General features: G+C 40.3%; 1 pseudogene; it reads right to left on the bottom strand.

The window, feature by feature from the left end:
- Positions 1 to 19,029, bottom strand: part of LOC120234603 — a 156,347-nt pseudogene extending 137,318 nt beyond the window's left edge.
- Positions 19,030 to 23,003: the final 3,974 nt, after the last annotated feature.

Genomic DNA, 23,003 nt, shown 5'->3' with positions numbered 1-23,003 from the left:
AAAAAAACAAAAAAACAACCCAAAACAGAAACACTGATAATATCAAGTGCTGATGATGATGTGTGAAAACAGAACCTCTCTTGCACAGCTGGTGGAAAGCCATTCCATAAAGCATGCTTGTACTTGACCACTCTATAATTCTACTCTTGGGATGTATAATCACAGAAACTCTCATACAAATGCACAGGGAAGTATATAATTTAATATTAATGCAGTGTGGTTTGAAACACATAAAGAATAAGATTCAACAACAAGGGGATTTCATAAGTAAAATGCAGTGGATGTATAAGAAGGAAATATAGGCAGGTATCTGATAGAATGAAGTAGGTCTGCATATTGCAATGAGAACAAAGCTCAAAACATAGTTATGAACTTTAAGAAACAAAATGGTATTTCTTTTTTTTAATGTTTATTTATTTTGAGAGAGAGTGAGCACAGACGAGTGAGAAAAGGACAGAGGGAGAGAGAGAGAGATTCCCAAGCAAGCTCCACACCACTAGCACAGAGCCCAAGGCAGGACTTGATCCCACAACTGTGAGATCATGACCTGAGCCAAAATCAAGAGTCAGATGCCCAACAAACTAAGCCACCCAGGCATCCCACAAAATGATACTTCTGACAAAATGCTATTTCTGTGCACTTAAAACACACAACACTATGTATTGTTATTTATATAGGTATGTGTGAGTAGACATATTAATAATAAAATAGACATTCATAAAATAAACAAGAATGTGTCCTTTGAGTGAAGGAAGAAATTTGGGTAAGAGGATTTGGGTTAGAGGAAGATGGGAGAAAGTATTGAAATAAAGTATAAAGGAAGGGTTTTCTATAAACTAATGATGATAATCAGGCATGGTTTTAGGGGATAGTAAGGCATAAACTTAGGAGTATATATGATGAACTAATTTTGTACTCCAGAGTGAAGAGAAGAAAACAAATTCATGAATAGTGGATAAGCCATTATCCACTACCCAGCTACAAAGCTATCAAGGCCTTATTTTTAACTGCCCCAACTTCTGCCATATACCTGTCAGACAATTCCTTTCTCAGAAAGAATAAAAGAGAAATAAAGGTGCTCTGGGCCTACCTGTAGTGAGACTATATTGGTTCCTTTCAAAAGATAATATCATCTGCTTCTCTGCCCACACACCCATCCTTGGGGGGAGAGGGGGAACCTTACTGGAAATGGTAATATCTAAGTTTAATAACTATTATTTATGAAGCCCCTACTAGTTTTCAAGAACTGTGCTGACACTTTACATGTGTTATGCCTAAAAAGCCTCACTACAATTATGCAAGTTAAGTTTCTTACCCGATTTTATAGATTAGCATGCCAATGCTTAGAGAATTAATTCCACCGAAGTCCTCTATCTGGCAAATAAACAAACTGAACTTCCAAGTCTGCCTGTCTTTCTACCACACTGTGCTGCCTCCACACTGATCTTTAAAAAAGAAACAGATACAAGCCCTTTGGGACAGAAAACTCTAGCCATCATGTGACTAAGGTTAGAAAAAACCTATGCTTAAACATATTTTTTACGTGTGTCTCCAGAATTGGTGTATTTGTAAATATAGTCTCGGCCACAACCATGATAATAACTCCTGGGAAAGGTGAACCAGGAGCAGCTGCTGCACAGTGTGTTTCTAGACACCCACACCCTGGCTGCCTACACATACCATGGCATCTGCTGCATCAGGACATGGGGGCAGAGAACACCTACACTCGTTGTGCTTCCCCCACACTCGTGTGGTGAGCCTTCCTTGGAGCCAATGAATCACACAAAGAATTAGACAATGTAGGACCTGTGCCTTTTCTCAGTGACGACTGCTTGTAAACACTTCCTTCATTTTTGTGAAAATGGAGCCCTCCTATCCTCTTCCCAGCTTGCCCACTAGATAAAGGTCTTCGTTTCTACCTCCCAATTTTAGACACCAGCATCATTTTTACCATCAGCTCTACAGACACAGAAATATCTGTTCCAGCACCAAGGACAGAGATCCTTGGCTTCTGGGATGTGTGACGGGGAGACCCTGGCATTCTAAGAACTACATCAAGTTTAAGGCAAATGTGTTCAGCAGATGAAAGGGACTTATAAATATTGTCTGACAAGTCTTGCCTAGCTGATCAACCTCTACTTTATTTCCAGGCCAGCTCATGAAATAAAAACCATAAACACTAATGATTGTTTTAGGCAATCTCTGATTCTCTTAGAGCTTAACTATAGTACCCATCACAGTGTACTGTAATTTTCAGGGTACTTCTTTGCCTCCTTCATTAAATAGTAAGCTCCTGGAAGGCAGAAATTGTATCTTCTATCTGTTTGTCCCTAGTAACTAGCACACTGAATACATAGAAGCTCTATAAAAGATTGCTTAAATAAATGAGATCCAGAGACTGATGATGTGTCCAAGTAAAAACTTAGAGGGTGTATAATGCTTTAAAAGTGAACTCAAGGGCTAAATTCTACCATCATGTTCTCAGTCCTCCCTTGGCTTCCTCCTCAGTCCCAAGCCTTTCTCACCCCATTAACTCAGGCCACCATGTTAAATCAAAAGAAGAATCATTAAACAATGATTCATTCTCAAATATGGTCTACAAATTGAGCAAGACTGGAAGGATGCTAAAAGGGAAACTCAATGGGCTAGAAGCTAAAGGATGATGATTTTACTTAAGGTAATGTCAACTCCCCCCCCCAAAAAAAGTTATAGAAAGAAAAAGCATACAAAAGTGCTCAGTGAAAAATGAGACGATATTGTCCAAAGCCAAAGGAACTACAAGCAGTTATTGACATCATAGTACAGAGTACATATTCAAAGATGGAAGCAAGATCAAACATAAGTGAATGTCATTATCTCTGAACATGGAGACAGGAAGTATTAGTCATACCCCATTGTGGATACCATCTATTTAGATGGTTTAAGAGAAACTGAATGCAAATCTCTCTTAACATGATTTTTCCAGAAAAAAATTTCACAAATAACCCCTGGCATAAACACAATCTCTAATCAAAGCATTTAGTCATTTCTGCCATCACTGAGTACCTCCAGACATACTTTAACAGCAGATTAAATTTAATATGACTTAAGATATTTTAAGAACTGTTCACTTAGTTTTATAACAGCACAGAAGTGCTCTTCTCCAAGATGATGCATTTTTCCATGAAAAATTGGTACTGAAGTATTAAATGAATCATGAATTCTGATGCAGATTGTTGCATAGTGAAGCAATATGGAAAAGAAATTCACTCATTTTTTCTGTAAATTTACAGTCTTTTGTGCATGCTCTGATTTCTCAACTACTCATCTGTGAAATGAATAAAAAGCATGATGATTTAATTTGATTATAATTTTATTCCATTGGGAGAGAATAACTTTTTTGCATGGACATACGGAAGCTTTGACAGGTCATCCATTTGAGTGTCCATGACTTGCCATAGTGATGTCTACAAAAATTATACACTGATGATTGGAGATGATCATTTGAGTAATGTGTTCTACCACTAACAACAAATATTTCAAATATTTGTTGCTTTTAAAATTTATAAATTAAAATTTCTCACACATGAAAGAAGACTTGAGGTCAGAAGTCCAAGGCCGAACTGGAAATTCTACAGTCATGAAGGACCCATGGGGCTCCTGGGTGGCTTAGTCAGTTAAGTGTCAGACTTGGGCTCAGGTCATGATCTCACGGTTCATGGGTTCGAGCCCTGCATCAGGTCCTGTGCTGACACCTTAAAGCCTGGAGCCTGTTTCAGATTCTGTGTCTCCCTCTCTCTCTCTCTGCCCCTCCCCCACTCATGCTCTGTCTCAAAAAAAAAAAAAAAAAGAAAGAAAAGAAAAGAAAAAAGGACCCAGTGTCCTTCTATCTTTCTGCCCCACCATCCCTAACATATGGTCTCCATTCTCAAATCCCCTCCTGATCCAAAATGGCTACCTGGGCTCTAATTATTACAATCTGATTCAAGGTAGGGAGCAAGATAAAACAGAGAAAGTCAAGAAAGCCATGCATCATTTGTCAGTTTACCTTTTAAGGAGATTTCCCAAGAGCCTCAGAGACAGAGTAGACTAAAATGTATAGACATTAGTAGGCAATTTTCCAATCAGAACAGAAAGGTAGTATTATGACTAAGGGAGGAAAAAATGGATATCACATAGGTGAGTAGCCCCTGTTATTCAGATGAAGAATAAAGCCCAGAGTGTCTAGCTGGCTTGCCCAATCTCATACAGCTAGTAAAGACAGATCCTAGACTAATGTCTGGGCATCGATTCTTCTCTTTCCTCTGCTCAGCTAATAGAACCCTGATTTTATTCAGATATCCACTTCTCCCACACACAGTGCTCTTGTATTGACAGAAGCTGTCCACACATCTAGCCTCAGAGAGATGGGCTTGATTCACTTAAGGCCATCCCGTCATCCTTGCTATAACTGGCTCAAGATAGTAACTGGATGTCAATTAGATCAGTTCAGATGCAAAACAAAAACAAACAAACAAACAAACAAAAGTTTCTCATGGCTTCTGAAAACGTTATTCTTTGATCTTCTAGAAAAAAAAAAGTCCCTGGAAGCAATACTTTATCTATCATTATATTCTTTCATTGGTAGATATGAGGTTTAATTCTAGAGAAATGCCTCAATACCAGTATGAAGCTACCATGCAGAGAGGACAGAAGAATCAAGAAAACAGCAGAAAAACAAAGATGGAGTAAATAGATTTAGTTGGCATAGACTATACCTACCTCTGAATCATTGGTAAATTTCTTATTCTTTTTGTTGATTTGAGTTTGGGGTAGTTCTTGTTATTGTCAGGTTGTCAAACACACCTCATTGAACACTGGTCCCGTCTTATTTGCCTGCACTATCTTGAAAGACTTTTTCTTACTATAATGAGAGCCATAGTATTAACATGGTAGGGCCGAACAGCAGTTTGAAAATTACATACAAAAGTCTATGTGAGTAATAATAAGTGCTTTCTTGAATTTAGACTCACCCTGAGGATATGTCTATATTTAGCTATTCACCATAGCAAGCATAATTAAAGTTTCCTTCTTTTCTGCTTTCCCAGAAAACCACATTTTCTCTCTCCAACAAAGTCTTATGTCATAGTATGGGTCACAGCATGTCTTCTTTACCTCAACAATCATGTCAGCTTTGCTGCTTGACATAGATGGAGCATCACTTGACTTCCCATTGCTTAAGTCTGAATACATTCCTCATTGTGTCTGATCTCCAGCTCCTGGAGCATGTCAGCTGTCTCCTTAAATTGTTATTTGCTGGTGCATATTTAAGGCAGCAATCTAATCAGCTGAAATTGATGGCTGCTACATTTGCTACTGCGGGAGTTTCCATCACAAATACTATTGTAGTTTGAATGAACATGCCATGACCAAAGTCCACCAACAGGTTAACGTCTATCAACACTGGCTTTTTAGAATTGTACACAAGCTGTCTTTACTGGTGGCTATTTACACATCCAGTGATGTTTGTTGATCTCAGTGCTTATCATAATTGGACATTTTAAATATTTTTTGTTGTGCTAAATATTTTTATGATTAATAGTTAAATAAGGAACAGGCCATTAGAGGATGTAAGCAGATTGTCAACAAATGCACAAATACTAATTAGAGGATTATTAATGAATTTTATCCAGTTGTTGGACATTTGTTGCAACAGCATATAAAATAAATAGATAACAGTGTCTATAAATGAAGTTATTCACTTACATCAAGATAGAAAAAAGCATTTGATGTGGTATGTATTAATAATGGAAGATTATTATCAAATTAGCTCAAAACTGATAATTGTTTACATTTCAATTATCAATTTAGTTTATTATAGTCATATGGTATATATACAATAACATACTTCAATCTTAGAAATAATAATGAATTACACACTTGGAGTTTGCTCACCGAGATCTGTCCCTACTCAAGTGTTCTAAAAAATATATTTCATTTATTTTTTAAGTTTATTTATTTATTTTGAGAGAGAGAGAGAGAGAGAGAATCACAAGCAGGCCTCATGCTATCAGCATGGAGCCTAACACAGGGCTCAGTCTCATGAGCCATGAAATCATGACCTGAGCCAAGATCAAGAGCCAGATGCTCAATTGACTGAGCCATGTAGGCACTTCTATATTTTATTTACCTTTTAATATAAGCTCTATGCCCAACTTGAGGCTTGAACTCATGACCCTGAGATCAAGAGTTGTTGCATAATCTACCAAGTGAAACAGCCAGGTGCCCCAGTCTTTACTCAAGTTTTAAACAGTGATTCTGTTTACAATATCTTACTTAAGATTAAAAATAGTAACTTTGGGGCAGTAACTGTTAATAAATTTGCTGCAAGCTACTCCCAGTTTTCCAACTGCAGGCTAATTTGTTTCTTTATTAAAAACACTCAGTGCATATTACATATTAGAATAAAAACATAAAATGTTAAGAGCTAAAGGTATCTCAGCAATCATCTAGGACACCTCCCTTATTCTACAGAAAACAAAGTTGAAGCCACATGGGTTAAGTGATTTCCCCACAGTGTGAAGATACTTAATGTTTAGAACCAACATCTTTTTAGTCTGTGATCTTTCTATTAGCCTACAGTATTGGGTAATTATTATTGTTGATAAATGTTTAGTTATCCTTAAACATAAACTTCCATTCATTTGCACAATAACTACAGCTTTTTTTTTGTTGGAGTACAAAGTCTACTTAGAATTCCCAACTGGATTGATATTTCTGTATTGTTTCCAGGCCCAGAAACAAAGTTCTCAAGCTCCACCTATAAAATGTCTAGTGATAAGATAGAATTTGTGCCATTAAATACAGATTTCAAAGAATTTAAATAGAACAAAATACATTTAATCCTAAAGCTGTTTTGAATGTTACTCTGCCTATGTTTGATGATTCAGAGGTACTATGTCTCAAGAGTCATTATTACAAATATTTACCAACACTGAGCTATGGATTTACAGATATACTGGCCAGCAGAAATTTCCCATATATAAAGACAAAAATTGTTTTTCCAAATTTTTAAGACCTATTAAATTTTTTTAATATATATTTTTAAATTTATTTCTAGGAGAGAGAGAGAGAGAGACAGCGTGAGCAAGGGAGGGTCAGAGAGAGGGAGACACAGACTCTGAAATAGGCTCCAGGCTCTGAGCTGGCAGTCAGCACAGAGCCCGACGCGGGGCTTGAGCCCACGAACCGCGAGATCATGACCTAAGCGAAAGTCGGACGCTCAACCAACTAAGCCACCCAGGCGCCCCAAAACCTATTAAATTTTCTTTAGTTTTGAAAATGAAGGATAGGATCACCTGGGTGGCTCAGTCAGTTATGCGTCCTGCTTTGGCTCAGGTCATGATCTCACGGTTCGTAGGTTCGGGCCCCACATCGGGCTCTATACTGACAGCTCAGAGCCTGGAGCCTGCTTCAAATTCTGTGTCTCCCTCTCTCTCTGACCCTCCCCTGTTCATGCTCTCTCTCTCTCTCTCACTCAGAAATAAATAAAACATTAAAAAAAAATTTTTAAAAGAAAATGAAGGATAGTTATTTTCCGAAAAGAAGCCTTAGCAACTTTTCACGAGGGAAGAACTAGGTCTATAAATTGTCATATTGATAATGAACAGATGGCTATCTCTTTGTATTTTATATCTAATCACTCTAGTAATAGAAATCAAGTTGGAAACATTAAGCCAAGCCAGCTAAGACACTTTAAGAAGTTCAGAAGTCACTGTTTTTAAGTATCTTAATGTCATCTCCAAATCATTTTTTTAGGATTAAGAATATAGAGAAATCTATTCAAAATGTTTATGGACTTCTGAGGCTTGGAGAAGAAAGCTTCAGAGATAAGATCCTCCTGTTATTACCCACTTGTAAATTTACCAATTACTACAGGCAGCCAGAGGAGTTAACACTTAGTAAGCAGCTGCTGTGTGCCAGGCACCATTTGGCACTGTATAGGCACCAACTTACATAACCATCTCTCAAATATTATGAAGTCAATGTTATTACCTCCTTTGTCATGTAAGAAACCTGAGGATCAAAGAGGTCAATGATTGCTCATGGTTATATAATAATTTGGTGTCTGTCTGTTCTAAAACCCATATTTTTTACCTCTGGGTATTCGAAGGGAAATAACAACTATAGTATTTTATACTGCAGAGCATAATTTCTCCCCACATGACACTGTCCTAGGATACCGAACATGTTTCTAAAAATAACCCATTTGATCATAGAGGCATCCATCTGGTCTTTCTCCAGCTATTCCAAAGTCATTGTTTCTTGTACTCAGCACCATATATCTAAAAGCCACTGCTGCTGCTTTTTTTGGCAACTCGAGGTTTAGGATAGAACATTTTCCAAAGCAAATCTGCTGCTCTGAGTGATTGCTCTGAAACCTCTATTCCTCATTAAATGATGACAGACATTAAAAAAGTAATAACTTACATTTGCATTGTAAACTAGAAAATGCTACTAAATTCATGATCTTTTCTTTGATCACAACAACCTTGTGAGCTAGCTAGGGTAAATATTATTCTCATTTATCCAGCGAGAGAGACTGAATTTCAGATTGAAGATGTAGGACTTGCCCAAGGTCACAGAGATGGGACATGGCATCACTGAACTCCAAGTACACTAATCACTCTGTTATCCTCAACCTCCTCCTATAGATGCCCATGTCTGCCTGAAGTCCTTTGTAGAATGAAGATAAATAGATTCTCAAAGGAAACAGAGCTAGAGAGGGTGGGGAGAGTATACAATAATGCAATCCTACTCTAATAGGCTTTGTTTGAAGGTGCATCCCCTATATCTGACTTCCATTCTTTGGTAACAATCCAGTTTACTCAGCACCTGATCCATGCATACATACATTTATATATTCTTGGGTAAAAATCAATTGCCTAGGGGCTTCTGAGTGGCTTAGTCATTTAAGCGGCTAACTCTTGATTTCAGCTCAGGTCCTGATCCTATGGTTGTGGGACTGAGCCCCATGTTGGACTCTAAACTGAGTGTGGAGCCTGCTTAAGATTCTCTCTCTCCCCTCTCTGCCCCTCTCCCCTATTCACACTTACTTGCTCTCTCTCAAAGAGAAATAAATAAAAAAGACATGCATTGTTTACTGCACAGTGGCAACTCCAACTAAGCCATCTCAATGCCACTGCTCTTAAACATAAATAACTGTGGCCTGGACCATTCTCTTCTGTCATTTTTCAAATTGACAGCTGGGTGAAATTTGTCAGTCTTCTCCCTTCCAGCAGCCCTTTCTTCTGCTAATTTCTTATGGCACTAAAATAAGAGATATTTTCACTAAGGCAAAGTTAATTAGCATACTTAACATCTTCATTAAGAGTTTTTGAGTCCAACAAGGTGACAGATAGTGCTAAAGGGAGCTGGAAATTGGGTATGATATTTTGATAACTAATGACAAAAAGACTGAGGTCTGATAACTGTGGTCATTGAATAATTAACTACATTTAATAGCATCTAGGAATTAATGAGATGGTATGTGGGGGAAAAACTTGATAAAGTGTACCGTACTGAACAAATGCAAAATGGTGCTTTTAGGAAGATATTTAATCACTATTATCATTGTCAATGCTCCCTCTCTGCCCCTCCCCCACTCGCATAGGCATGTGTTAAATAAAAATAAATAAATAAATAAATAAACTTAAAAAAAAATTTTAAAAGACAATCATTCACAAGGAAGACTGCAGAGGTAAGTCACAGCCACATTTTCTTTACTCCTCAGTCTATTTCAGATCACAGCAATGCTAGCCAAACTGCTAGCTCCTCACCTCTACCTACTCTTCATTAACACATGCCATCCTAGGGCCTATCTCCAAAAACCATTCTCAGTTCTACTAAACAACTCAATTTTAGGCATCTGTTCTTCCTCTTTTTTTTTTTTTTAATCACAAAAGCCCACATTGGTCCCAAATGACATCTATGTTTTTCTCAAACCCCATCTAGTCAGCACCCTATATGTGTTAGCCATTATAAATTTTATTTTTAAGTCTTCTAGTCTTCTTGACCCGGATGAAATATCCCCAAAAGATAGTTTCCTTACTCGTATCTTCCCATTTTGTTCAAATAAACATCTCCTCCAACAAGTATCTTAAAGCAGCCCAAGTCTCATTAGGTAAGGTCTCAGGGTATAGCAATCATTTCCACATCTCACATCACTAAAGAGTATTTTACTCCACCCAGCCCCACACATAAATACAATATGTACAAGTTGGGGTTACTTTATCTTGTAATGCACTTACCCAACATGGAAATACCTAATTCTCAAAATATTTTGTGCTTATTCCTTAACTAGACACATGTCTCTCTCAAATCCAGAGGTTTTATGCCCTTTTTTCTCTTGTTTTATGAGGATTCCAAACCAGCCAAAAGCATTGGCATGTATGAGATTGGCCCAAGTTTTACACAGAGATCATAGCAAAGAATTAGGGATGTTAAAGCTATTTACAGAATTCAAAGGAGATGGGCATTTGCTTGTTAAATCAGCCATTGTAAACATCTGTTCTGGACAAAACAATCACAGTCTTTAAGCTATTGTGAGATAGGATTAATTTTGCCTCATTTCCCACTATAGCTTAAAGTACTTCTGATGATACATTAATTGGTACAAATATTTCCAAGACTAAACATAGTGAAAAGAGCAGCAGCTGGTTCAACCAGGATAGGGGGCTTGAGGTGCTGGGGAGTGGGAGGAAAGGTATCACATTCTTACTGCACTGTCATCACCAAATCTTCATATCAGAAGGCGGAAGTCCCAGAGAACATGAAGATTATCAATACTGGAAACAAACCTCATGGATGCAGCAAACCTTTGTAATATCAGGGCTGAGTGGGGATAAAGAGAACAATCCTTATTTAGGTGTGCCTCTTATTTGATCATCATTTTAATAAAGACTCAAGCCTCTGTGGAACATGGATATATAAACATAGATCAAAACAAGAAACAATTGTGTATCTCCTATGCAATAATACAGGGCTTTAGCTAGATAATTAAAAGGGAGGCCTATGGGGTCAGAACCTAGAAAGCAGTGAACTTATGTGGTTCAAGAATTAGTCCAAGAGGCCAAATCATGTTTTGGGATTGGAAAGTTCATTAGTATTTGCCCCAAGTCACATGGAGAAGGTGTTCCAAACCAATCTGAACACAGAGCAACAGGTCGGTGCCTAGAGTGATCAGCCAATCTGAAGACAGATGGCTGCAGTTAGTGGGGTGATTGAGCCCTCCAAGCACTTGGACATAGTGACTCTTGTTTTGAAACATCAAAAAGGCACTTTTGGTTCCTAATACAACGGACATAGAAAACCTTAATGCAAGGAAAACTAAAGACTATAACATTTTGCAGAAGGAGGGGGAATGGGGTAGTCAGGCTGTAAAGTCTCCCTCCTTAGAGATTCTGAAAATAGGAATCTGTTGGTTGCCTTAGTTGGTCAACTTAGTGGTTGTTGACTTAGGCCTCCTCCCACGAGGACCTGGTAGAGATGAAGACTGGAACTTCATTGTCCTTTCTAAATTATCTCATAGCTTTCATATAATGTGCTTGAATGCTTTGCAGAGTCTTTGGTCTTCTTAAGGGCTTTAAGGAAAGAGTAAATGGAATAAAATATTCTCATTTTCTAAAAGTCATTGAATTAAATAGGAAGAAGCTTATACACAGCAGGTGAATACATATCTTTAAAAGGCTGACAATAAAATAATGACTGTTTTACACAATGGATGTTTACTCAGAATGTAGTGATTTGCCTGTACATCCCATGAAGGGAATGTGCTGTGAACATATTTGACCCACTATCAGTAAAATTCATCCTTTACTTGGTGGCAGTAGTATGGGATGCAGAGACTGGAACAGGCTGACAATCCCATTAGTGTGAGTTTCATTCTTCTCCCTGTATTTCTCTGGTGCTTATTGATTGTTCTGTATTCAAATCTTCTGCTTGTGGCTGCTATCTCTGTTAATAATGTGACCTTTTTTTTACATGCAACAGTGGCAAAAAGACCATCTCTTGACCCATAGTCAGCCTTACATTGCCTATTGTTGTAATGGGTCGTTGGTTGGTGGAATGGTAATAAAATTGCAGCAGTTTGCTGCTGACTGAGGTTCAAGGACTCTGATGATGGGCCTAGGGACTCCTTTATTCAGCATGAACCCTTCCCCTTCTCACTGCTGCATTGGGTGCGACTGGTCATCAGGAGTATTGCCTAGACTTCCCCAGGAGAACTCCATGACTCTTGGTTTATTGACTTGAGGCTATGGAAGACCTCTTAGAAGATATCTGCTCTCATTCCTTCATTTTTCCAAAGAACAAATGAAGGCTAAGAATAGGAAACTGTCAGAGGTAAACCTACTGAGTAGATGGAGGTTGAACCTCTTCAGTTTCTTTCACATCCATCTTCTTATTACTAATAATATTCACAATAGCCATTGATGTTGAGCAACCATATATGCTGAGCACTTTATGTATGTTACTTTCAATCTTCACCAGACCTCTGGTTACTATCCCCTCTGGTTATTATCCCCTTTCACAGATAGGAATATTAAGCCTCAGTGAATTTGAATGATTCACAACATGCTAAATGCCAATGCCACATGCCAAATGCCACATCACTAACAAGTAGTTGAGTTTGAATACAAACCCTGGTCTGTCTGAATTCAGTGTTCCTGCCCCTTCCCACGATGACCTCAGCAGCACACGGGACAATTCTAGCCCCCATCATTCTCAGGCTCCAAAGGAAGACTCCCCAATACCCATGTTGGTCTTAACTATTATATCTTCCCCTCAGTGGCCTCAGAAGATGCCTGGCCTCCCTGGAAGACTGTATAATCCCACATAGTAACCACTATGGAATCAGGATGTTTCAGCTATTTGTCTGTACATGTCTACTACAGCAGAGCCAAGTTTCAGGAATTCCAGTGTCATTGTGAACAAGCAATCTTTTCTCCAGAACCAATCCTGCCTTGCTCTGTAAGAGTGACTTTTTTTTTTAGACTCCCTAGGAGAGAATCTAGGTTTGCGATCTGGCATCAATTGTGATTTACTCTCTGTGTTGATCTTAAAAAGTTATATAAGCCCTCTGAGCCTCTGTTTCCTTGAGTGTAAAGCAGGTTAATAACAACCTGACAGGAATGGTATGCATACAAAATTTATAAATATCCTAATAAAGGGTCTGAAATGTTCTAAGCCCTAAAGAAATGATCATTTATTTTCCTTTCCCTTCTCCTTTCCTCTGCCCCTCCCCCTCTAGCAGTCACCATGTCCTCTTTCCCTAACTGGCCTCTTTCTTTTGATGCCTCTGCTATCACCAAAGTTTCCTGGCATCCTATGTTCTCTCTGCAATTAAACTTTCTTTTCTTTCTATATGATACAGAACGACCCAGGAGAGAAATGGACTCATGATGGCCCTGTTACTCTGGGAAACTTGGATATGGGAGATAATGAGAAGAGTAAAAAGATTGACATGACAGAATCATGGATTGTTAGTGATAGAAAAACTGTATTATTTGTTAGAGACTTTTAATGTTCACTGTATATGATTATACTCTCATTCTAGGCAGGTGAAATATTATCCTTCTCCACTCTTCCTTGTAATTGCAGTTGAGTGGGAACATGTTCTGGACAATGGGTTGTGGGCAATAGTGATATGCATCACTTCTAAGCCAGAGCATTTAGTTACTGGTGCCAGGTCCTCTAGCCTTGGTCCTGTCTGCCAAAGCAAACTCTGAAGTACCATGTTAGGATGGGGCAACATACAATGACATACAGTGACTACAAGGAGCAGAGTCCATAGTGACCCACAGTGGAAACATAATGTCAACAATAAGTAAACTAAGTTTAAGCCACTGTGAGTTTGGGCATGTTCTTACCATGGCAGAACCTAGAGAATATAGCAATCCAAACATTGGCTTTCATGTCATAGCCCCTTGAAAAAGATATTTTTTTGTCCCTAGTAGCAAGTCAGTGACTTTACAGATCTTTTGGGAAAGAACACTAGACTGAAAGATAGGAAGCCCATGAAATGACTTTTAGCCCTGGCTGATCTACCAAGTGTAGGACCTTAGGTTATTCACAACCTCAAGTCCTCGCTTTTCTCATTTATAAAGTAAGAGTTAGCATATCCCCAAGTGTGAGACACATAATATTATTGGTACTTTAGATCCTTCCTATCCAAAGAGTGGTCCAAGAGCCAACAACACCAGCATTACTGAGATTGTATTAAAAATGCAAGTCCTTAGGTCCTACCCCAGGCCTACCGAATCCAATTCTGCATTTTTAACAAAATCCCCAGATGATTCCTATGCACATTAAAGTTAGGAGAAATACTGATTTAGACGGTACTAGGACTCAACACTAAATGGCATATAATCACAGAGTGAGAAGTTAGTTATTTCTTTTCCACTTGTCTGTCAGTCTTTCTAATTACTTCAGGGAAAGACTCAGTTTGATGCCAATATGTCCTTAATACTTCTCTACAGTTGTTAATTTTCTTTCTTTTTTTTTTTAAATAGTTTATTGTCAAGTTGGTTTCCATATAACACCTAGTGCTCATCCCAACAAGTGCCCTCCTCCATAATTTTCTTTTTTTAATAAGGAGAAAACAAGCCTCAGGTTCCTAGACAGGCAGTAGTATTTAGCTTGACTGTCACAGCATTTTTAAAATTTTCATTGTGTTTATTTAAATGGTTATCTTGTATTTATGGCGATCGATACCAGTTTTCTACTTAAAGTAGTGATAGAAACCTCTTCAAAATAAATTAGTTTAAGTAGGAAAGTGAATCCATTTAAATAAAATATAATAAATGGGAAGAAGTGTTTGCTTTTTTTTTTTAAATTTATTTTGAGAGAAAGAGAGAATCCCAAGCAGTCTTTGGCTGTTAGCACAGAGCTGGAGGCAGGTCTCCATCTCACAAACCATGAGATCATGATCTGAGCTGAAATCAAGACTTGGGCGCTTAACTGACTGAACTCAGGTGCCCAAGAAGTGTTTGCTTTAATGTTCCCCCTCCTCCAAGTCAGGAAACTCCACTGATTTGACACTCCTGACTTTTCTCCACAGCTTCATCATTAAGGGACTTTATTCTCTCCACAAGGGGTAGGGGTGGGAAAAGAGCTATATGTCATTGTAAATTTCAGAAGAATTAAATGAACATGTTTAGAATGAATTCTCCCTTCTTCCTCTTAGAATTTAGATATCTAGAGTATAATTACTAGTAAACTTATAAACTCCCAGTCCAATTGGTAGAATCCTAGCAGCAGGTTATTTATTCAGTAAACCTTTATTGTATGCCTATGATATACCATGCTATTCTCTTCTCCTCCTGCTACCCAGAAACATCTCCCCCTTTGGAGGGTTTTAGACCAGCCCCTAGCCATGCTGTTGCAGTGTTTTTGGTTTTTCAGCTTCTAAACATGTTCTGAGGAAAATGTCAATAGCACTGATGAACTTAGAATCCTAGAAGAAAACATTAGGTACACATCATTATAAATCATGAGACAAAAAACAGGTAGTTGTTCATAAGGAATCTGACCAATTACCTCATGGCCTAACCATAATCCACCAAAGCAGGTCTATCAGGAAGGATTTTAGTGATTACCCTGCTAATGACACAGAATTTTGTCAAAAAGCTCTGCATAAAAGGGGCACTGCACCTTTCTTGCAGAGTAATCACTTTTGTGTCTGGACCCCTGCATTTGTCTTTATCAGTTCTCTACCACTCACCACAGTGGTGCCCCTTTACTCCTTATTGTAATACTCCATTTTGTTTTCTTCATGGTACTTCTCTCCACTTCTTTGCTTCTTTAGAGTCTAACTCCCTCCACTAGCTTGTAAGCTAAAGAAGAGCAGGAATCACATCTGAATTGTTTGTGGCCATATCTCAAATATCTAGAAAATTCGAATAAATTAATCAACCCTCCCATATTCCAGTTGCAACAACAACAACAAAAAAACCCTAGAATGTGTGCCTTCAAGGTCTAATTAGCAGTCATTCTGTAGTATTATTGCTTAACTCTGGAACAAGATATGTATCAATTTCCCCTGCTATGTGTGGCTCTAAATGCTCGACTACATTTTTTATCTATTGCCTTTCTATTTGTTGGCTCATTAATGCTCTGCCAACAGCTGAAAAGCATCTGCACTGGCTTATAAAGGCAACAGTCAACAGGCAAAAGATAAGAGCTTATAAGTAAAGGAGTAAGACCCAAGGGAAACCTTATCAGGAAATCATTGTTAAGGTGTAACTTTCTACTGCAATCAATCCAAGATCTGTCCTCCAAGCTCACTTTTCTGCCCTTAGCTGGGTAAAGTTGACTTGGGCATTGAAAACTGATTCAAACAAAATTATTCAGAGTCCTAGAGCAATTTCTGGTGAAACTGTCCAAAATTTTCTAAAATTTATACTCATCTAATAACTGTTTATAAAGGCACCATTTTTGAGGCAAATTATTTCATTCTCATCCTTCCATTTCTCATGTTTTTGTCATGACAATACTAAGGTGGGTAGCAGTCAGAGGCAGCATCTTATTTAGCCTGGACAATATTTTTAAATGATACATTTAGGAGCATGAGTTGGCACCTTCTGGTCTTTTGATCTCTCTAAATATAAAGAGATCTAGATTGATAGTTTCTGAGGGATATTAAAAGGAAATAAACCAAAACAGTGGACTGGAGTCTGCTTAAGGGTAGGAAAGCCTACTTGGGAGTTCCTGGTTTATACAAGCATTTCACTGGATTTGTTAGCAATGGACTGGAGATTCATCTCACCATTCAAGGCACTGATGAATAACCAGACATTGCTCCTGGATGTTGAATGTTGTTTTTATTTTGAAATCAAACCCATTTTGAATTTCTAACCCAAGTCAATTTTACCTAGCAAAGGCAGAAAAATCTAAATTCTGCTGTCCTGAAATACAGGCACAAACTTATCTCAGATATTAAATACTCATAACCCCTGTGATTGTGGCTGGTGTTGTCCTAAAAATGAAAGGCCAGGGAAAAAATGAGATTTAATCCAGCAATCCATCACAGAAGTGAAAATGAAAACTCACAATGCTCAAAACACCACACCCCTTGAATTACATGCACACACACAGACTCACAGAAATACACTGACATTTTAGTGGCTGCCCATCTTATGACAAATCTTATCTTCCCATCTCTTCATGCCCATAACGTATCTAGAACAAATACAGGGTTTGTTCAGTCCATAATATTAACAGCTTGCAGTTTTTACTCTCTACCTTGTGCAGTGTGTCTTCTCATACATTATCCCATTTTAACATTACAACTATCTCAGAAGACAGATAAACATTCTATTCCCATTTTTAAAATGAGACTCAGAAAGCTTGAATGATTTGCCAAAGATCCTACAATAAATAAAGGGCCAAACCTGCACTAAGACTCCAAACTTCTGATTCTTTAACTCTATGCCTCTTCTGCAATGTTTCACAGATTTTTGAGTGTCCCAGGAGGTGTGACATACCCTGTAGGACTCTCATAAGCTTAAATTATGGGAATGTCTCAAGATGTCAGACCTGGATGCTGGTCCAAGGCAATAATGAGCTTGAGCTAGGTGTGCTTACCAAGACTGTCTTGGCACCAATCAATCATTTTCTCGGGTGAATCCAGGGCCTCTGAGCTATAATCCACAACCTAAAGGTAAACCTGAACTGCTCCATCCTACAAAGGGGGTGTCAGTCAGCCAGTATTCTTCACAAACAAAAGCTCAGTGAATTTGTTTCCAAGGGTAGGAGTTATATTTCATTAGCTCTCATGTTTTTTGAGGGCTTGGACAAAGATACAAAAACTCATGTAGGTATTTTCAGTCTACTCAATGAATGTTAAATTCTTCATTCTGATGAGACCAAACATCCTGGGTTGGTACTGTCTAGTCCTCATCCTTTTGAGGTATAACATAGTTCTGGGATATTTACTGTAATGGAACCAATGAAAAATGTAAGCCTTGTGTCTTTCCTGTCCCCATTCAGACTGGTTATCTCCCTAGCTTAACCTCACAGATGCCCCTCTCAATCTTACAAAAGATAATTCTGTTCTCCTGGCACAAATCACAAACATCTTGTTTTCTGAAATTTATTGTAATAGAGGCAGGGAAAGAACGCTTATTTATTGAGTTACAAATATGTGTCCAGCACTGGGGTAGGCAATTTCAAGAACATTATCATTTGTAATTCTCATAACTGTCCTGTGAGGAGGTCATTTCATAGATGAGAGAAAAAGGGCTAGGAAGAGTAAAAAATACTCCAAGGTCACGTAGACTAGAATTCTTGGTGGGTCTTCAAATCTCAAACCCACAGTCTTTCCACGCATAAGATGTTGAAAACCCAAAGATAAATTTAACCTATTTGAGCTTAGGAGAAGGAGGAGGGTCTGCCTTTTTTTAGGAAGAGAGAGGAAATCGATCTCTTCCATCCTTTCTTTCCAGTAATGTTGAGGGAAGTGGAAGAAATTTAAGAGCAGCAAGGGTACAGCAAAGGAGGAGAGAAGCTTTCAGAGGGTAGGAACCAGGTCTGGAGAACCAGCTTTGTTCAGTGCCAAGTCCAGCAAAGGTGGAGCTGTTGGAGGATGCCTTCTCAACCCACCGACACCATAGCATCTGCTTAGTCCTGCTTTCCCAGGGACAGGGAACTGCGCCCAAATCAGGCCCCTTAAGCCTCGGGACAGCCTGAGATACTGGAAGCGGTACCCAGAGGCTCAGTAGGCCAGAGAGGAGTTGAGAGTGGCATATAGCTGAGTGTGTGTGTGTGTGTGTGTGTGTGTGTGTGTGTGTGTGTGTGTGCTGGGAGGCCGGGGCGTCTGGTGAGAGGCCTCGGCTCAATAATGTAAGGGGTTGGGCCGCCCACGTGACTCCGGAAAGGCGGAGACAGGCGAGCTGGAGGGAGGACTGACAGGCCGCCTGGAGGGAGGTGAGGAGGGGGGCGAACTGAATAATTGAGGAGCTGTTCAGCAGCAGCGGCTGCCTCCTGCCTTCCTTCGCCTCCACCGCTCCGCATCGCAGTGGGAGAGAGAATCTGGCGCTGTAAAGTGCAGACGGCTAGCCACCAGTCCCTGCAGCTAGTTCACCGCCTCCAGCCCTCCGGTGAGTGAACGTCCCCCTTCGCCGCAGTCTCTCCCCCTCGGCACCCTCTGCACCCCAGCTGGACCCCCGCGAGTAGGATGGTCGTCTCTTGTTGAATGAACCAGGGAGCCGCAGCCACAGGAGGAGGGGGGAACAGGAACATGGCGCGGAGGCTGAGGGCGCCCTCCGGGAAGGGGTCCTTTGGAAGAAGGAAGGAGCTGGGTTGGGGTCTTTCCGTACCTGGCCCCGAATGAGGCCTGGACCATGTCTAGGGTCGGGGACGCGGGGCTCCGACTCACAGGAGCTTCCAGGCGGGGCTGGGGCAATCGCAGCTCCGGCGCGGGCGCGGGCGGAGTGAGAGGCAGAGGGGGGAGCCGCAAGCAGTGCCCGGGGCCCCTGGGTCTCCACAGATGCCGGGCCTGTCCTTTCCTCACTGCCTTGTCACACACCCGGCTCCCGCAGCTCGGTTCTCGGGCTCGGACTGAGCCCACGGAAAGGAAGAGAGGCTTTTCCGGCTGTAGCCCGAGGGGAGGGCGGGCACAGAGTCTGCCCTTTTACCTGAGAGCAAACTCTTCAAAGGGGCTCCAGCTGAGCCCGATACCCACACAGGGCCGGTGCGCTCCTGTCCCCAGAGAGCGGTGATGCGCGGCGGGGCCGCGAGAAGGGCGTGATAGGAAAAGTGTCCAAGGAAGCTCTCTGGCCAGAGGGAGCAGTCCCGGGGGGGAGGATTCTCCCCCGCACTTTCCCCGTCTGAGCTTTCTTCCTTCCCTCATCCCAAACGCATCAGTTCCCTACAAATCGAGAGGCCCGGAGTAAGGCAGTGTGGCCTCGCGGGTACACCCCTAAACCTCCTCCTCCATCCAGAGTCATCTCCACCCCCCCCCACCACACACATACACAATGTTTATTTTATATTGTGATCGAAAAGTAAGATAGAAGTCGCCAAATGACCAGAAGCAAAGGAAAGGCAGAGGAAAGATGGAAGGAAAACGAACATCAGGGCTCTCGCCTGCTCCTGGTACTGCTCACCCCACTACCTGTGAGAGGCTCCATTCACTGAATCCTGAACCAAGAGTCTTGAACTGAATTCAAATTCAGAGGAAAAACTTGGGGTGGGGTGGGGGAAGCAGGTGGGATTCTCGTCGAAGTGGCGGGGCCAGTCACTGGCCGGAGCTGGCAAGGACCAGAGTGATAACCCGCCTGTCGCCCGGGGTTAGGGGTGCTGAAGACCATCCCAGGCAGGATGGCACCAGGCAGCATGGCACCAGGCAAGAGCGTGGGCCGCAGAGCTGACACCTGCGAGGGGCGCTGTCCACGGTGCTGAAAGTTCTTCGAGGCCGGGAGCTAAATACGGCGGGCAACGGGCGGCTCACTGCTTGCCAGCGTTTCCCGCAAGCAGAAACTGCGTTAGAGCCACGTAGAGACGGTCAGGTGGAACAAGCAACCTGGAGAAACGGGTACAGGTGCTCTGCGTTCCCCGATTCTCTGCCTTACCCCGGGCTCCTCTTGGAAGGAGGTTTTCCGGACTCCTGGGTAGAGGAGCAAGTAGTGGATGTCACTACAGGACTCCAGGTGGGAATAAGACGTGTGGTTCCCCTTTCTATGTCTTCGGCCTTTGCGGTGAAATCTTCCTAATGGTAAAGTGTTGGAAAAGCAGTTAGGGTTATTATGCTGATAAACACTTCTGTGGTTTTCAGGAACCAGAGAATTGTGAGGCTACCAAAAGAAGAGGTTTCATTAACGAAAAGGCTGGGTTTTCTATTCCTGGCTATGCCTTTTTCTCTCTTCAGCACCCTTCTCTCCCCACCGCAGATTGTTTACATCCTCAAGACATAGATCTCTAAGCAGCCCTGCATGGTTGTTTCTTCGACTAATCTTTTACATTATGGGTAAAATGGACAAAGAATTAAGCCAATTTGGAGAGGTGGCAATTAAGAAAATACTTACTGAGCACCTGCTATCTACTAGATAATATTATCTCATTTAATCTTCATAATAACTGCTAACTATAAATATCACAAGGATTAGAAAACTGAAGTTAGAATCCGGAGCTTGGATTCAAATTCAGGTCTGCTTAACTCCCAACTCCAAGCTATTTGCATGCCCTCATTTTGGCATTTGGCTTTGGATAGCTTTATTGGAGAATGTAGCAAAAGGATGTCAAAAGAGGAAGGTCTACTTTCTTTTTCACACACACAACTATCTCTCCCAACCCTTTCCTCTTTAATCTGTTCACCCACCCACTGTCACTCACTCCCACCATACCAACTGCTTTTGTGCATGCTGATTGAGATACCACTGTTCACACAAGTTGAGCTTCAGAATTACAGAAACAAGTTAGAGGACTAAAACAGTAGGCTTTCCTGAAAGAGCAATGGGGCTTCATGGGATTTGGAAAACTAGAGCCCACATGTGCTTTCATATTTAGAATTATACTCTTGAGCTTTAGGGCTGGAATAACTTTAAAGATCATGGAGCTTCATTCAGATCATTGTTTTACAAGAAGGAGAATTTGGGGACATATAGATGACTATAAGCCAAAGTCACATGATTTAAAAGTTAGGATTGGAACCCAGTTAACTTGATACCAGGGCCAGTGGCCTTTCAAGTACCCTCATCATGCCTCAAATGCCCTTCCCTGTTTCCTTCTGTGGTTATATTGGACCAGAACATCAGCATCAGTAAACTATATGCAATAATATACCACAAATACCTAAAATCCAAGTGCTCACCTTACATTTTCTTCCTTTTCTTTTTCCCTCTGGTCTCACAATTCCAGTGTTGTCTGACCCAACATACCTGACCCACCCTCCTCAGCAACAGTTCTGCAAATATGGATCGGGTATGGCATTTCACTACTTGCCTTTATGTTGTCTATACTTCCTCTTCTGTGGTCTATTCCCAACAAAATAAGTTTTCCAAAATAAATACCCCTAAGCATCTTCCTGTGTTCTCACAGGTACTTGGAAGGGGCCTTCAAAAGAGCTAGGCAGAAATAAATAATCATTGTAAATGCTAATATCAATCAAATGTGAGGCACTTTCCTAGGTCCTTTTCATAAATAATTTCATTGACTATTCACAATTTTTTCAAGTAGATAATTTCATTAGAGGTGATTCTAGAGTTCTAGTCCACCCTAACTAACATCCAGCAGATCTGATGTTCTATGTATTCTTCTTGCTTCTCTTTCAGCCCCTAGCAAAATCTAAACTTTACTAATAGGATTTTTGTAACCCTAATAATTGCATTGGCAAGAAGGAGGAAATTTTTATCTTGAATTGTTCTATCCCGCTCCAGTGTGTAAAGTTTAGAAATTCAAATTCAATTCAAATGGTAATGCTCTTTTCTTTTATCTCAGTATTTACCACAACATATTCTTCCTTCATTTGTTATCCTTTAAAGATCCTTATATACCTTCCTAATTCTAATATTAACATTCTTCTTCAAACCCCATCTAGAATGAAGGCACAAAATATAATTAAATACATAACTTCTATTGTACCCTCACAGGGTGATCCTGCAAGGGTGCTGTCCCTGGGTGCTCTGGGCCCTGTGAACCATAATCTTTAACTGTCTAGAGCCACTCTTCAATACAATATCACTAGCCACATATAACTATTTGAATCTTAATTAATTAACACTGACATTTAATTAACATTAAAATTTTCGATTTTTAATCACACTAGCCATATTTCAAGTGCTCAATAACCATATGTGGTTAACAACTACTTTATTGAATCATGCAAATACAGCACATTTTCAGCATTGTAGAAAGGTCTATTGCACAATGCTGCTTTGGAAGGTGCTAAAAACATCCTCATAGCAACTGAGAACTTGGAATTGGGAAGAACTTGGGACTCTGCTTTAAAACTTCTTCCAAGAAAGGAGAAAAAGCCACTTATGGCCTAG

This window comes from Hyaena hyaena, unplaced genomic scaffold, assembly GCF_003009895.1.
Source record: "Hyaena hyaena isolate Hyena2069 unplaced genomic scaffold, ASM300989v1 scaffold_112, whole genome shotgun sequence".
Lineage (NCBI taxonomy): Eukaryota > Metazoa > Chordata > Mammalia > Carnivora > Hyaenidae > Hyaena > Hyaena hyaena.
The sequence above is the reverse complement of the archived record's forward strand: the minus strand, read 5'-3'. Positions and strand labels throughout refer to the sequence as shown.